Consider the following 16,411-nt stretch of genomic DNA (forward strand, 5'->3'; position numbering starts at 1 on the left):
TAACACAGATGCACATATGCTTAGGGAAGACTTATGAATTTTAGCCAATCCAGACATAGACCTTAGCAGGTGGATGCAGCAGGTTTTATCCCCATTATTCCCAGTGAAGAGTCATAATCCTCTCTTCTGAGAGTAACTGCACTGTTGTAGGACACTGGAATCACCAGGAGGCATAGTCAGTCACAGGTAAAAAACCGTGAGCCTGTTCAAACTCTGATTTATTCTAATCACAATCCTCACTCAGCTTCAGGGACAGGACAGAAGACTTCATAAAACCCAAACTTCAATATTTCTTCATACAGTAGTTTAATCTTTAGCCAGAGGAGACCAACCTTTAACCAAAACCATGTGGATAATGAAAACCAAGGCCATTGAAAGGTGCAGATCAAGTCAGCCTACAGGAATCCCTTTACAAAATCTCTGGAATGCACACAAGATCTGTTCAGATATTTACTCTGAAAGGAACTGAATGATTTTGGAGAGAATATAATGATCTACTATACTCAATCTATTGATACTTTTATGGAAGCTTTCACAGAGCTGGAAAGACGAAGCAGGGACTAGAGCAGCTTCCACCAGAAATCACTACAAATCCTGACACCTTTGCCAGTGGATTCTTGAGGAAAATACTCAGTCAAAATGGCCATTAGGAACCTGGGAAAACTGGCCCAGTTTGAGACAAAGAACAAGGTAATGGATGTTGATTCTGTGGGTCTTAGCTAACGCATGTTAACCAAAAGGACAGGACAACCCCAAAGATAAGGGAGTAAAAGACTGTATTCATAGATAATGGAACCAGAAAGAACTGGCTTGACTGCTGAAGTCTGTCAAAGAAAGGAAAGGTCACAGGTTTAGCAGTGAGGAAGACTTCTGGCCATCATCAAAAGACCACCAGAGTACACCAAGCAACCACCCAAGGACTCCAGTATGCATGTGAATAGGGGCAGGAACCTATGTTAATGATTCTTCAGAGACATGACGAATATGCAAGAGACATATGGGAAATGCAATTAATATGTATATATTGCACTAATATAAGCACACTGCCAGTAACTCTTGGTGTGTGTGTTAGGCAGAGTGATCCCCCCCACACTCAGTGCTGTAATAAAGAATACTTGCTTAGTAACTTTGGTTATTGAGTTTTCACTGCGTCAAGTTCTTAACAGACACAGGAGCATCCATGAACATTATTGCACTGTCTATGGTAAACTCAAGCCAGAAAACCTCAAGAGCAGGACATTTTAAGTAGCTAAGATGGAGCGCATCTGGATGCCCCACTTTGGGAAAACATTACATTACAACCAGAGAAATTAAAGGGAATAAGACATAGCACTATTAGTAAAAGCCCAAAAGGAAGAATTTGGGGTGTATCAAACTTAAAGTAAAATTATCTTACTGTGGATTTGTCAAATACTTTTTAATGGTATTTTGAGGAAGGACCCAGTCATTCCTGTTGTGCATAGCAGTAATGCACTACCATTGTTGGACCCATTGCAACCACAACTGATGATGCTTAGGCAGGTAAATTCATGAAAACCTGGACACAAAACAAGACTGAGTGTGGTAGGATTAAAGCTGATACAATGACTGAAGGACCTGATCATGCAACTTGAAAAATAAATACTGAGTTGAGACTGAGGTAGTAATTAAGGTAATAGAAAATTTTGTACTTCAAGGTGTTCTCATAGAGACAATCTGTAATGTTTCTATGCGGCCTGTGCGCAAAGGAGATCAGACTTTGAAGCTTGGCCTAAAGAGCTTTGACTGCCTGTACACTCTGGAAACTCTTGTGGTTGCCAAATAAAAGGAAGTTGTGACAGCAATTGCAGCAGGGTCTTTGTAAGTAATCATCACTGTAACAGAAACCCTTGTGCCCTTGCAGCAAGCTTTCTGTTACAAATGTGAGCTTTGCACTTCAGGACTTCTGTTTGCATTCACTTACACCCCCAAAGTTACTAGTCTTCCCTCAGTATCTTCTATTCACATGTAATCACATATGTCAGAAAAATTGTGATCAGAATCCAAGCAGTTTGTAATGTCATATGTCAATGACATTTTAATCCACTCACCCACCAAGGAGAGAACAAAAGAACTCAGGGAAGAAGTACTTCCTGTTGCAATTAAAATATGACTTAAAAGTCAGTAGGCAAAAGGCTCAGTTAGTTCAAAACTAAGTCAAATACTTAGAGATGTTCTTGGGTGAAAAATGGTTGATCCCTGGATGTTCAGAAGTTGGAAACACTACAAAAATCCTGCACTAACCAATACTCACTCATTATGGTCATTCTTAGGCCTAATTACTTTTTCCCGAGACATTACTAAGTCCTTTGCAAAAAAAAAAAAAAAAAAAAAAGCCAAGGCTCCATAGTGGCAACTCAAGAGAAACTGTAAAAGTATGAAAAGGATGTGGGAAAAGGAACAGAGTTAAGCACTTATATATTTACAAAGTGCTACTGCATTAGCCCACCCAGACCCATCTCTCCCCTTTTACATCAGTTACCTGGTTCCTATGAAAGCACTGGAGCCACCAATTCTCAAATTCAAACAGGCAAGTCAAGGCTTATGCATCCAGACTTTGGATGTAAATGAATAGAAGTTCAGCTCATGTGAAAAGGTTTGCCTTGCCTTAGTATGGAGTATGAAACATTGGAGTTATGTAATTGAAATGTCCAAAGTGATGATGAAAACTGTAAGTAAACTTCCTTTAATGTAAGTAATTTCAGGTAAAAACAAGGAGAGTCAGGTTAGCAACACCAGAACTGTACAACAGACAGTAGCTTTAGTTCATCATAGTGTCAGCAAAGTCAATGCTGTAGTCAAAACTCCATCCCAGGAATCTGCAGCCCTATATGGGTTGTTAGTGGAGGGCGAACTGTATATTTTTCCCCTCCCCAAAGTAAAAAAAGTCTCTTGGCCTGCAAAATGGAGTAAATCACATGAGCAAACTGTAAAAAAGGGTTTACCATCTGGTAAAATGGAAAGGTCTTCCTTTCACAAAAATATTACAGAAACAAGAATTGGAGATGTTATATCCTAGAGGGCAGAGTACCATCTGGTTTAGCATGTCCTCAGTCTGCATGAACTACTGTATTGGGTCCGGCTGAGATGGAGTTAACTTTCCCTGCAGCAGCCCATGCAGTGCTGTGCTTTGCACTTGTAACTAGAACAGCACTGTTACCACACCAGTGTTTTGTCTATTGCTGAGCAGTGCTGGCACAGAACCAAGGCTCCCTCTACAAATCCCCCAAAGCCAGTTGCTAGGGGGTGGGCAAGAGGGGACATCACCGGGGCAGCTGACCAAAGCAATATTCCATACCGTATGAGGTCACACGCAGCAATAAAAGGTAGGAAAAGGGAAGGAGGGGGGGGGCTCTTGTTAGGAAAATGTCTGTCCTCACAAAAAAATGACACACGTATTGAAGCCCTGCTTCCCAGGACATGGCCAAGCATTGCTTGTTGATGGAAAGTAGAGAATAATTATTTTTTTCTTCCCTCTTTGCTTCCACATGGCCTTTTATTTTTTCCCCCTCTTCCTTTACCCTTTCATTAAAAAACCCTTATCTCAACCCGTGAGCCTTTTTTTCTTTCCGTCATACTTTCTTCTTCCCTCTCCTTTTGAGGAGGAGGAGTGAAAGAGTGGTTTAGCGGAGTTTAGCTGCCCAGCAGGGTAAAACCACCACAGAGCCACAGGTAGTGCTGGAAATTTTGAGAATTTGAATTGTCAAATGTTCTTCCGGCAGTTTTTATGGACTCAGCCTAGATCAAGTTTGGCAACAGTCTGGCCTTCCTGCTCAATTAACTAGGAATCTGGAGACTTCAGATGGCAAGCCAGTAGCACAGAGCTGAATGGCAACAAATAGCTAATCTTTTCCAGATGAGAAAAGGAGTTATCAGAACCACACACACTTGTGACCATAGTGAAGAGCAAACTGAAACAGCACACTGGAAATAAGAAATAGGGTCAGTAATATGTCCAAGTAAGCTGTATACAAGTCTGAGCACAGCACAGAACACTATCCTGCTTGCAGCTGTCACAGCTTGTGTTCAGGGCAGAACTGGGAGAGTCAATTTTGGAATTTAGCATCCTCTTGGAACGAGACCCTGAGTTTAAAGAACTGGCTGAAGAAGGAAAAGATAAATCAGATCAACTCACCACAATAAAGGAGAGAAATAATTATTACACCGCAAGAAGAGTGAATGACACTAGGTGGAGGCCTACTATAAAAACAAATGTAGGCTGCTAGTATGAGAACTGACTTTCTTGTCCATGGCCAATGCAGATTACACAGAAGTAAAAGCTCCAGTCCAGCACCGATATATTAAATGGCTGTGGTCAGCTGATTGACTTTGTGGTACCTCTGCCAGTGACAGTTCAAAACATATAGATTTTGGTTGTTGTAGAACCTTTAAGTAACCAATACTGCAGCCATGATTGCAAAGTTGTTCTTTAACATCTTTTTATAATCGAGTCTGCCCCATACAATAGGTTTTGATCTCTGCACCCCCTTTGCCAGAAAAGTTATGTACAAACTGTGCAAAGCCCTAGGAATAAAGCAGAGGTTCTACACTGCCAGGCCCTCCATATCTTCACATTTAGGTAAACCACACAATTAAGGAAGCTTTAGAAAAACATTGCAAAGCTAACTGCAATGCAAGAATTAGGATAAGAAACTCCCCATCATTTTCATGGAGCTGAGAGAATCTAAAGCAACTCATGGTTATAGTCCCAATTTATGACGGGGCAGCAAATGAGAATGCCTAAGCCCTCAGGGTTTGGAATAGGTCAGGATTTTGGAATAGGTTTGGAACCTGACCCAAGCACAAAGTAACTACAGAAGAGTAGGTAGAAACATAGAAATAACCAGGGCTCACCAACACGTAGGAAGACAACTGGGGAAAGCCCAAATGGATATGGATGAAAGGTTAGCATGTGACTGAAAACCAGTTATGTGGGGTGTAAATCAGGCAATAGTGTACGGGAAACAATACCCTGTGAACAAACGTTCTCTGACACATAAGTGGGATGGACCAGCCTACTTTGTGGATGAGGTTAGTCCTGATGTTTATCAGGCTGAAATTTCACAGGGTAAACGTGGCAGGCCATGGAGGAAATTATTCCATTCTTCTCAGTTGAACAAATAGAAAAGTGAACCTTCATCTGCCAAAGATAAGCACCCATAGGTGAGTTCCCTGAGCAGATTTGATTAACATAAATTTCATCTTTGCACAGAGTGGTAATAGCTATTAGAATGTAAATAGTTTCAAACACTTCTGCTACAATTTGTCCTTTACTGGGGCATGGGGGTGCCGGTTTGGCCAAAACACCTTTCTCTAGTTCTACTCTTCACACACACGCACACACACACACATAAAAAAAAAAACAAAAAACTGATGATGAGCTAAGACATGTGCCTCTACCAGTTTGGAGTTGCTATACACAGTAGTACGCTGTATTGGACTCTTCTATGCAATGGTTCGAAGGCAACAGCATGAGTGAAACAAATGAATACACCTCTCATAGCTTCCATACTCTCAGATGACCTGATAGTCCTGTGTGCCTCTGGTGATTTGCTATGCTTTTGTTATAGCACACACGCTTTCATAGATGATCAGAAAGGAATTATTGTGTCTTGTAAACCACTGTGGAATTATGCAGGGAAAATCCCAGATGTCAGCATCACCCCTGATGTTTATACTGAGACCCATGAGGCAGCACTGTCACCTATTGCTTGAGCTGCAAGTTCTCCTTTTAGTTTTGCTTTTGTAACAGGGCCTAAAGTCTTAAAAGAGACAGGCTGTCTCTTAAAAGAGACGAACTGTACCTTGGTAAATCACTCTCACCTGTCTTAAAACCAACAGAGTTGTTGCAGAATGGACTCCTGTGCCTGGTACCCTCTTCTGACCCCTGGTAATATGGTTAACATAACCAACACCATTTTGTAAGGCAAACTGTCATAACATGTAAGGGGGCTGATCACATATAACCTCCCTTTTCTCTCCCTGTTTTTGGCACTGTGATAAGAACATCAGCCTGCCAGAGATACCAAAGCCCAAGCACTGGGTCACCAGTGCGTGATGACACCCGTTATGGAACAGGGAAGTGTAACAGCATTTGAGATACAAAATCAAGAAGCAGCACATCCTAAGAGGGACTTGGACCAGAACTGCTGCTGGACAGCAAAACGGTTGTTTGCCTGGTGGTCAGGAATGCCTCCACCATTGCCATCTTCCTCCAAGGATCAGTTGAGTGACTCATGTTCTTTTAGGTGAAAATTATGATTATTGTATCACACACTGATCATTAAGAATTTGAGCCAATCTTCAGAGGGTCCAGGTGACTGAAGAGTAACTCAGGTAACTCAGAATTCCAGATAAGAGAATTATGCTAGTTGCTAGCAGTTCTGTGTAATGGTAAGCTATGGCAATTATTAGAAATTCTGCTTAAAAATAAACTATGCTAACTGCTAGAAATCATAGATAATACTCTATGCTGATTGCTAAAATTTTCATGTAATCATAGAATCATTAAGGCTGGAAAATACCTCCAAAATCATCTGGTCCAAACATCCCCTACCATCTATGTCTCTCTCTAAACCATGTCCCTAGGCACCACGTCTAACCTTTCCTTAAACACCTCCAGGGACGGTGACTCCACCACCTCCCTGGGCAACTTGTTCCAATGCCTGACTGCTCTTTCTGAGAAGAAATGTCTCATAATTGCCAGCCTAAACCTCCCCTGGCGCAACTTGAGGCCATTCCCTCTAGTGCTATCACAAGTTATCTGCGAGAAGAGGCCAACCCCCAGCTCCCCACACCTTTCTTTCAGGTAGTTGTAGAGAGCAATAAGGCTCTCTACATAAATAGCCTCCTCTTCTCCAGACTAAACAACCCCAGTTCCCTCAGCTGCTTCTCACAGGACTTGTGTTCCAGACCCTTCACCAGCTTTGTAGCCCTTCTCTGGATGTGCTCCAGGGCCTCGATGTCCTTCTTGTACTGAGCACCCAAAACTGAACACAGCACTCAAGGTGCGGCCTCACCAGAGCAGAGTACAGGGGGACGATCACCTCCCTGGCCCTGCTGGCTACACTATTCCTGACACAAGCCAGGATGCCGTTGACCTTCTTTTCCACCTGGGCACACTGTTGGCTCATGTTCAGGGGCGCGTAGACCAACACCCCCAGATCCTTTTTCTCTGCACAGCTTTCCAGCCACTCTGCCCCAAGCCTGTAGTGTTACATGGGGTCGTTGTGACCAAAGTGCGGGACCCAGCACTCAGCCATGTTGAACCTCATCCCATTGGCCTCTGCCCATCAACCCCACCTCTCCAAGTTCCTCTGCAGGGCCTTCCTACCCTCCAGCAGATCAACACTTCCCCCTAACTTGGTGTTGTCTGCAGACTTACTGAGGGAGCATTCAATTCCCTCATCCAAATCATCAATAAAGATATTAAAGAGGATGGGCCCCAACACTGACGCCTGGGAAATGCTGCTGGTGACCAGTCGCCAGCCGGACTTCACTCCATTCACCACTACTCTCTGCGCATGGCTGTCCAGAGAGTTTTTAACACAGCAAAGAGGGTACCTGTAATAATGCTCTACACGTAACTGCAACCCTGTGGCCGGTCCTCATTCTACAGAGGATCCCTAAAAGAATCTGTCTGTCCCTATAACACTGGGTGACAAAGTCCTTCAACTGGGCCATTAAAGACAGAGATTTGAATAAGAAAAGTCTCAGATTGGCTCATCCCACTGAATGGAACCACATCCAGTAAAGATATGTCAGTTATCTCCTTCAAACACTTTGTGAAAGTGTATATTATCTTTAGGGAAAGTCTGAAAGAGAATTACACTTTGGCATTGGGAAGAAAAAAATCAAACTATGCATGGGCTTAATCCTTTCATCATCAATGAAATGTACCTCTAAAACAGAACAAACCAGGGCATTTAGAAACATACAAATTCAAGTTTAAAAGAGGTTTGCAGAACTTTATAGGTCCTAATGGAGCAGATTTATTTGCTAGTTATGCTGTAAAACCAACTAGACACCAGACAGTGGGATATTGGTAGAAGACTTCTGAAATGGGAAAATATTCTAGAAAATCATGAATTGTTTTTGCTTTCAAGTACTCAATATTTGGAAAATAATGTACATATGGCTATAGTAAGTATGCAAGCTCAGAATGTATTAAAGATTATAATCATTTTCATGACTGGAACAGCTAGAATAGGTCAAATTTTTACAGAGGTTGTATAATTGATCAAATAACAAATAACCATGACAGATATATCTCTAACTGAATGCAGTCCATTGATAAATGCTACTTAACATCCAGATACACAACAACTGATTTTTCATAATTTCAGATGCTGACGTATTTAATGTCTATCCTGTAATCCACTTCTGTTTGCAATCAAAGTAGCACTTAGTAATGTTTTCAAGAGAGATGAACCACTATACAAACAAATAAACATCTCTAAAACTATGAATGCAGAAGGTTGTTATGAGTATGAGTCCTGGTGTTGTCTGTGATCTTCAAAGGTTAGAGAAACATAATCCTTGTTTGTTGCCACACCCCACTAACTTACTTCATGTACATTTGATTTAGTAAAGAATAACTGCTCTATGGTCTAGGTAGGTAAAGTTTTGTGTGTCAGAGCTCCTGGCAATTACTGTCATTTAAATCTAGGAAAATTAAACAAATAGTTGCATTTCTCAATAGCTGTTCCTGTAATAACTCTGACATTCACATGGGATTTCTGATTTGACAACCCCATTTAAACAGCATGTCATTATTAAGCTCCAATTTCAAATTTACCAATTCTTATCCCATATTTTATTTGGTATAGGTCTCAATATAGAGAGAGGTTCTCAAAATGAACCTTATTCACTCAGTCCATCTTACATCAACTATTAGAGCAGTTAAAGCAATTTGAAAAACAGCACCCTTCATTTCCATAACAATATATTTCTAGCATCAATGCTAAGGTAGGCAGGGGCAAGACATTATGAGTACTGTTAGACTTCGCTCAATTGGTCACTCTCCCATAAGAGATGTTCTCAATCATGTTCCACCCCATAATAACAAATTCAAATACTCACAGTTCTTGCAAAATTTTGGATGGCTTGTTGGACCAAATGAAAACTTGTACAGCCTGAGACACTGACTTGCCGTCACTCACAGTTCTTCTTCTAGAAAAACACCCTGGAAGGTGCCCAGCAAAGACTGAGTGGGGAGCATAATGCAGGCTCCAGGCTTGCGCTCAAGCAATCCCGGCTCACACAGTTCGAGTCTGGCTGAAGCAGAAGGTCACATCCAAAGCTGCAAGGGTTAAAGAGTCAGGTTTGCCCTGCCCTGCATAAGGATGAGTCAGGCAGCAGCTGTTAGCAATACAAAAGAATGGGTAAATGGCCTTGATGGGCCATCTATCTCAAACCTTCTCAATCAATTGGACAGACTTTTTGCCCAGCTCAGGGGTCACAGGACCACTGATAGGTCTGCCATGGAAATGCATGGCCATGAATTCTCCCTCCAGGTAAGAACACAGAGTCTTCTGTAGACAATGCCCAGTACACAAAAAGAGAAGAAGAGCTACTGGCTCCTGATGATCCTGCTCTAGGTGGCTTCCCAAAGTAATGGCTCTCTGGAACCTCCCTTTTATTCCCAGGAGAGGACCACTACAACTGCCCCGACTCGTCCAGGATTAGCAGAAAATTTTTATTCTGAGCCTGTACTGCCTCAAGAGTTTTAAAGCTAAGGACTCACCTAATACAAGAAAATCTAAAAAGATGGTGTTTCACTTAACTATAGGGTCTATGCATAGGAAAGACAGAAGCATGGAAGCGTAAGTGGAAGCATGGAAGGAAAGCAAGAAGGTCCAAATCAGACAGCAGAGAATTGCACTCCATCCCACACAAAACTTCAAGACAGGTATGTAATTTTCCTTACCTCACTGTTCTAAGAGAATGAACTCCTTTCTTCCGCACACACACTCACACTTTTTTCTAATGGTCTTTGAGAACTGTATCTTTAGTCATCTTTGCTAAAAGTTTCCCTAAGGTGCAAATGAAAAATCTCCCAGATTCTGGGGGAACCCTTTGTCAGAAGAATTCCAACCGTTACAGACCATCTTTGAAGAAATTGAGAATTGTGAAATTAACATAGAGCTCTCTGAAGTTGCAATTCTTTATTCTCCTGTTTTAAGCAAAATATACATGCTTGTACACTTCTGGTCTGATATTTTATTTTCTATCTCAAAAAAAGACTACATTTGGGAATTTGGACCTTTCCCTGCACAGTTGCTACCATTGACTGTACAGATCCCAAACGTGTAGACTTGCTTGAACTAATTTCCAAAAATCATTTTCCATTTTTGTACATTGACTGCATGTCTCTCCTAGTCACATACCTACACCTAACAATACTTTACGGTTGTTGATGCATTAACCTTTCTTTGTCTTACAACGTTTTAAAGGAAAAATCGTGTCTCTGATAATGTGTCTGATATGCGTGCCAAGGCCTACTCTGAAAAAAGTACCCATTGCATTTGTTGAGGCAGACCGTGCCTCAGCTGCTCACTCGCTTTCAGTGTTGGACCAATTATTTAGTCTGTCAGAGAACACCATCCTACTCATCGATGTTTCCCATCCTGTTGTCAGTCTGAAGCTATGAATGGCTCATGGACTTCCACACTTGAACAATGTAGCAAACCATGAGGGACCATGACTTGATGACACCACAACTCATTTTCATCACTCTGTCTAAACTGTTATTCTCTTTTCTGTGCTGATGACACCACACTGTGTGGTGTGGTCAACACACTGGAGTGAAGGGATGCCATCCAGAGGGACCTCCACAGGTTTGAGAGGTGGGCCTGGGCAAACCTCTTGAAGTTCAACAGGGCCAAGTGCAAGGTCCTGCATCTTGGCCGAGGCAATCCCAAGGTCAAATACAGGCTGCGTGGAGAATGGATTGAAAGCAGCTCTAAGGAGATGGACCTGAAGATGTTGGTGGATGAGAAGCTCAACACAAGCTGGCAATGTGTGCTTGCTGCCTAGAAAGCCAACTGTACCCTGGGTTGCATCAAAAGAAGTACAGCCAGCAGGGTGAAGGAGGTGATTCTCCCCCTCTACTCTTCTCTTGTGATGCTCCACCTGGAGAACAGCACTCATCTCTGGGGCCTCCAACACAAGAACACTGAAATATTAGAATGAGTCCAGAGGAGGTCCATAAAGGTGACCAGAGGGCTAGAGCACCTCTTTTATGAAGAGGGTCTGAGGGAATTGAGGTTGTTCAGCCTGGAGAAGGCTCCAAGGAGATCTTCTAGCGGCCTTCCAGTACCTAAAGGGGGCCCACAGAAAAGCTGAGGGACTCTTTGTCACCAAGTGTAGTGGTAGGACAAGGAATAATGGCTGTAAACTAAAAGAGTGTAGATTTAGATGAGACATTAGGAAGAAATTCTTTAGTCAGAGGGTGGTGAGGCACTGGCATAGGTTGCCCAGAGAAGTTGTGGATGCCTCATCCCTGGAGGTGTTCAAGGCCAGGCTGGATGGGGCTTCGATCAGTCTGGTCTAGTGGATGGCATCCCTGCCCATGGCAGGGGATTGGAACTGGATGATCTTTAAGGTCCCTTTCAACCTAAACCATTCTGTGATTCTGTGACAACCTCTAGTATGTCTCACTGAATTTCTTCCTTGTATTTAACTCTCTCAAGACTGTGCACATTTCCTTAATTAAAAAATGGTGGCCACTGCAAGAGTTAAGAAGCTTGCTGCCCCTGTTCTAGATGTCCCTGGATTTAACACTAATGGTTCAGTAGATGAGACTTTTCTGGCAATTTCTAAACATCTTTTGACTTCTCTCAGCTGCCATATCAGGAATTGTTCTTCAGTGTAATGGAAGACAGAAGTAGGGAGCACCAAGTTAGGCTGGAAGTCGTGAAGACTCTAAGAAAGTTGTCCCTAAGGCTCTTGCTGTTGTTCATCTGGGATTTCTGAGGTGCACCCCTGCTCCACACAGAGACTCGTTTCTTCCCTGTTACGTGGAACCAAACGAGGACACATCTTGAAAGGAACCCCGCTGAAGGAACTGCTCCGCCATCCCACAAAGTAATGCCGCCGCTCCTCCAACATGAAGACAGCTTCACACCAAGCTCAGCCTTTCTCCTTCCGAGGTCTCCCGGCTCTCATGCCAGCACCGTCCCACCACCCAACTCCCACAGCCAGCACCTGACAGCCGCCATCCCCTGCGCCCCACGAGGAGCTGCCCGCCCTCAGGCAGCCGTGCGCTCCCTCCGCCCGCAGCGGCAAGGCCAGCCGCACTTTCACGGGTCGCGGGGACGCCGCCGGTGGCTCTGAAGCCAGTGGGACGGCCGAAGGGACCGAAGACGCAGCGACGGGCGGCGGGGGACGAGCCCGTGTGGCGGCTGGGGGCTCACTGACGGGCGGCCTGGGGGCGCAGGCGCCGAGTAACGGCCGAGGACGCGGGGAAGGGGGCGATGTGCTAGCGGCCGCGCATGCGCGCTGCTCCAGTCAGCGGCGGGGCGGGGCGCGCTCCCTGCGCTCCTGTCGCAGTTGTGGCGGCGCAGTGCGCCTGCGCGGAAGCGGGGCGGGCGAGTGGGGGGGGGGGCGGGCGGCGGCGGAGGGCGGGGCCCGGCCCTGTGTTTTGAACGGCTGGCTGCGGTTGGCTCACTATTTGGCAGGAAGGTGAGAGGGCCTCTATCCTGGCGGCTGAGCTGGCGTAGGCAGAGGGGGCTCCAAATGTGGCAGAGGCGAGCAGGAGGCGGCGGCGGCGACGGCGGCGGGGGGCAAGCGAGACAAGGGGAGCGGCCGTCCCCGCTGCCGCCGCGGAGGAGCTGAGCGGCACGGCAAGGCACGGCGCGGCGAGGCGAGGCGGGGGGGCGGCAGCAGCGGCGGCGGCGGCGGCTGGCGGCGGCTGCAGCGCTGGCACCCCCGGGCCGCCCGCCTGGCACCCCCGGGCGCCCGCCCCGGCGGCAGGTGAGCGAGCGGGGAGGCGGCGGAGGGGAGGCGGGGGGGGAGCGCAGCCCGTCGCGCCGCCCTTGGCCGGGCCCGGCCCAGTACCGGCCAGGGCCGGAGGGAGTCGCTGTGCGGGGAGGGAGCCGCCGCCGCCGCTCCCGGCCCGGCCTCGCCTCCCCTCCCTCCCCTTCCCCTCCCCCGGGGCCGCCGCGATGTGTGCGCCCGCGGCGGCCCGCACCCTGCCCTCCTCCCTCCGTCCCTCTCCGCTCCGCCCCCGGCCCCACCACCACCACCGCCACCCTTCCGCGCTCCGCGGCCCCGCTCGGCGCCCGCCCCCCCCCCCCCCCCCCCCCCTTCAGCACACCGCCCCCCCTTCTCCCCCCCAGCTCCCCCCTTCCCCTCCGCCGCCGAGCCATTGCATTGCACCGCCGGGCTGGGGCCCGCCCAGGGGCCGCCCGCACGGCAGCGGCCCCCGGGGTAGCGGGGGCGAGGCGCCCCGAGCGTGTGTGTGTGTGAGTGAGTGCGCTGCGCTGCGCCCGGGCGGTGCGGGGATCCTTTGTCTGCCGCCGCTTTCCCCTCCTCCATCCCTCCCTCCCTGCCCTTGCTCTCCCGGTGCCTCTCGCTCTCTCCTCCCTCCCTCCCTCCCTCCCTCCTCGCCCTGCTCGCTCCCTCCCTTCCTTCCCCTCGCTCCCAGGCTCCGAGCGCTGCTGCAGCTGCAGGTTTGTAAATACTGGACCAACACACACACACACACACACACACACACAACATGGCTGACGCTCGCCCTGCTTCTCCACCAAGCTCTCCGCCTTCTCCCTCTGTCTCCGCCGCTTAGCCTCATCTCCGATTAGGCTTTTGTTTCTTCCCCCTCCCCCCTCATCTCCCATCCAAAAAAAGGAGGAAAAACAATTCACCCTCCTTATTGCGCGCATGGCGGGATTTCAAGGGTAAGGATCCTCGCTTTGGGAGTTTTTTCCTTTCGTTTTGCTGTTTACCACAAAATGAAACCTAAAAATCAGAAGGGGTTTGGGAGCCTGGCAAGGCCGGGGGGAGGGCAGGAGGGGAGGGGGAGAGCTGGATGAGCCCCGCTGAGAGAGGCTCGATTGGAATGTGCGTATCATTTTCTCTTTTTGGGTGGGGGGAGGCCGATGCACCAAAGTGCTGGCACAGACGAAATACTGTATTACACTTGCAGAATGATCGAGGGCCGTTTCTTTCGTTTCAGGGTGTAGTTCAGCGTAAGGTATCAACTCAGCACAGTCACATTTAAAAGACCTGAACTAGTTGGGTCAGAACAGGCATTGTGCAGATTTAAAAAAAAAAAAAAACGCAGCACAGGCTTTTTGTGTTCTGTTGTATTCCCTGTATCATCTTGTCAGTATCTCAAATAGCTGGCAGATCATGGGGTACAAAACTGGAATTAACGCTTGCCACGTCTTTATGTTGCTAGTTTTCTATCACAGATTAATTTGCCCTTGTGATGACAATAGCAAACTGAAGCATTTCCTTTTTGTTAAAAGGAGCACTCCTGCCTTCCAGCTTCCTTTTTTGTTCAAAAGGCACGGCATCGTGACTTAACTGAGCTCCTGAGCTAAAACAAGACAGCATGCTTCTGACCTCTCATAACGCAAGGCAAACGTTCAGTTTGATACCCCTCCCAACCTCAGTTATTCAGAGCACCCCCTTCTGGCTTCGATGGAAATTGTTTATTTTATTGCTTTCTTACGGCCTAAAACGAAAATAAGGTAGTTCGCTGGGCACATCTGAAATGGCCTACTGTGAACAGATTTATATCTAGGTTGTAACTCTAGGGGAGAATGGTGATGATGCAGAGATAGATGCCTCCTATTGCTTTCAAGACGTGCTATTGTCACTTGTAGTAAACGTTTAATTCTTCAAAGGTTGAAGACATGGGATTTATTCAAAGCATATGCGTGTGGATTGCCCTGGCTTCTCTTAATACCTTAGCGGTGCCCTGAAGTAACGAACGTCCTAGTTAGCTCTGTCGTCTTTGTCTATTTGGCTTTGGAAGCTTCTAGTAGAGAAGCACTGAGATGGCATGGTCATACAGCTTTTAACTGATACATAGTTACTTAATTCTAGCGTTACAGTGTAATATCATATATAAATACTTTTCAATTTTGTGACTCCTTTCACCTGTTTTTTCTATCCATATTAGCAAGCGTTGATTAACGGGCATGAGTAGAAAATAAATTGTAGTAATGAGTTTACAACAACGTAAAACTTGAGTGGAGTCATCCAAGTTACAAGATCATTTTGGAATGTGTATCTACGTCATGGCTCCTGAGCCAACTGTAATACTCAGATGGAAAAGTCTGAGCAAAAGTCTGTAACTTGATATATCATTAGTTTCCTGCAGCAGTCAGTTACTCTTTTTTACATTTAACAACCTGTTCAAGAAAACAATTTCGGTAAAGTCACTAGAATAGTTCACTAGTAGTAAATAATCTGTCGTTCATTACAATAGCCACCAAATTTTGCAGTCACCGCTCTTCTGGTAGTAGTGTGAAATGGTACCAAAAGGAAACTGAGGTATGCAGCTCTTCTATCTGAATAGACCTTTGGATACTTAAGCCTGGTCTTCAGGCTACTGAACAAAATGAACAAAATAAAAACACACTGTCCACAACCCACCTGTTTAAGGATGGATGTGGACTGAAAAGAACCATTTAGTCACGTTTCTTACTCTAGTACATTCTAATTTTGTTGCTGGAAATGAGTTTTATTCTGTAAAATCCAGATATGCTTTGTTAGCCTTACTGAAGTTATGTGTTGTTTATAGCATCTTTGCTCTAAGTTGGAATTGTTCTTTTGTATGATACCTGGAAGATTTTTCTTCTGTCTTGTTTGTGTTGGTGAACTGGTCAGAAATCAATATTGTTGCTTTAATAAGTGTCCCATGATGAGCCAATAGTTCAATAACTTGCCAAACCTTTGGGCGTTTGGTGCTTCTAAGTGAGGACACTCCAGTGTTTTTGTAACCGTGGGCATTGCTGGGCTATTTCTAGCCAAATTAAAAACTAAGTATTAGTAAAACCTTCTTTTCCAAAACTGTTCATTTGTTCATATTGGGAAATAAGCCTTAGGAAAAAGTCAGTTAACTTTGATAGTTTGCTGGCTACCGTAGAAATGAATAGTCTTCTATTTTTTTTACAAGAAATATTTTTCAGTAAATCAAATAAGTCGTGACGCAGTTCTACATGTCTGTGAAATTAACAATTAAAATGTAAAGTCTTGAAGGTAACAAGTACTTCTAGTTGATCTCATGCTTCAGTAATTCCTCTATTATTTTGATCCATGTGTTCTTCCATTGACTTCTTAGCCCGTGTCATCCATTGCCAAGATTCACTTTTTGACATGTTGAGATCTGTAAACATCCAGCTGATGCAATAACTGCTTTAAAGTGTTTTTCTTAATG

At 45.4% G+C, this 16,411-nt stretch overlaps 1 protein-coding gene and 1 long non-coding RNA gene across 16 annotated transcripts in view; one reads left to right on the forward strand and one right to left on the reverse strand.

Moving 5' to 3' along the window:
• LOC308185443 overlaps positions 1-9,532 on the reverse strand; it is a 102,545-nt gene extending 93,013 nt beyond the window's left edge. For all 11 annotated transcript variants that reach the window (XR_013943370.1, XR_013943371.1, XR_013943372.1 and 8 more), the window contains exon 1: positions 9,100-9,532. This is a non-coding gene — a long non-coding RNA (uncharacterized lncRNA). The remainder of the gene's footprint in view (positions 1-9,099) is intronic.
• Positions 9,533-9,577: 45 nt separating this feature from the next.
• SPIN1 (spindlin 1) overlaps positions 9,578-16,411 on the forward strand; it is a 60,630-nt gene continuing 53,796 nt past the window's right edge. Inside the window, exon 1 of one of the 5 annotated variants that reach the window (XM_080573558.1) lies at positions 9,578-9,928. The gene's annotated coding sequence lies outside the window, so the exon portion shown is untranslated. The other 4 variants (XM_080573557.1, XM_080573555.1, XM_080573559.1 and 1 more) reach the window with 4 other exon arrangements.

This window comes from Anser brachyrhynchus (assembly GCF_964034855.1).
Source record: "Anser brachyrhynchus genome assembly, chromosome: Z".
NCBI classification, from domain to species: Eukaryota; Metazoa; Chordata; class Aves; order Anseriformes; family Anatidae; genus Anser; species Anser brachyrhynchus.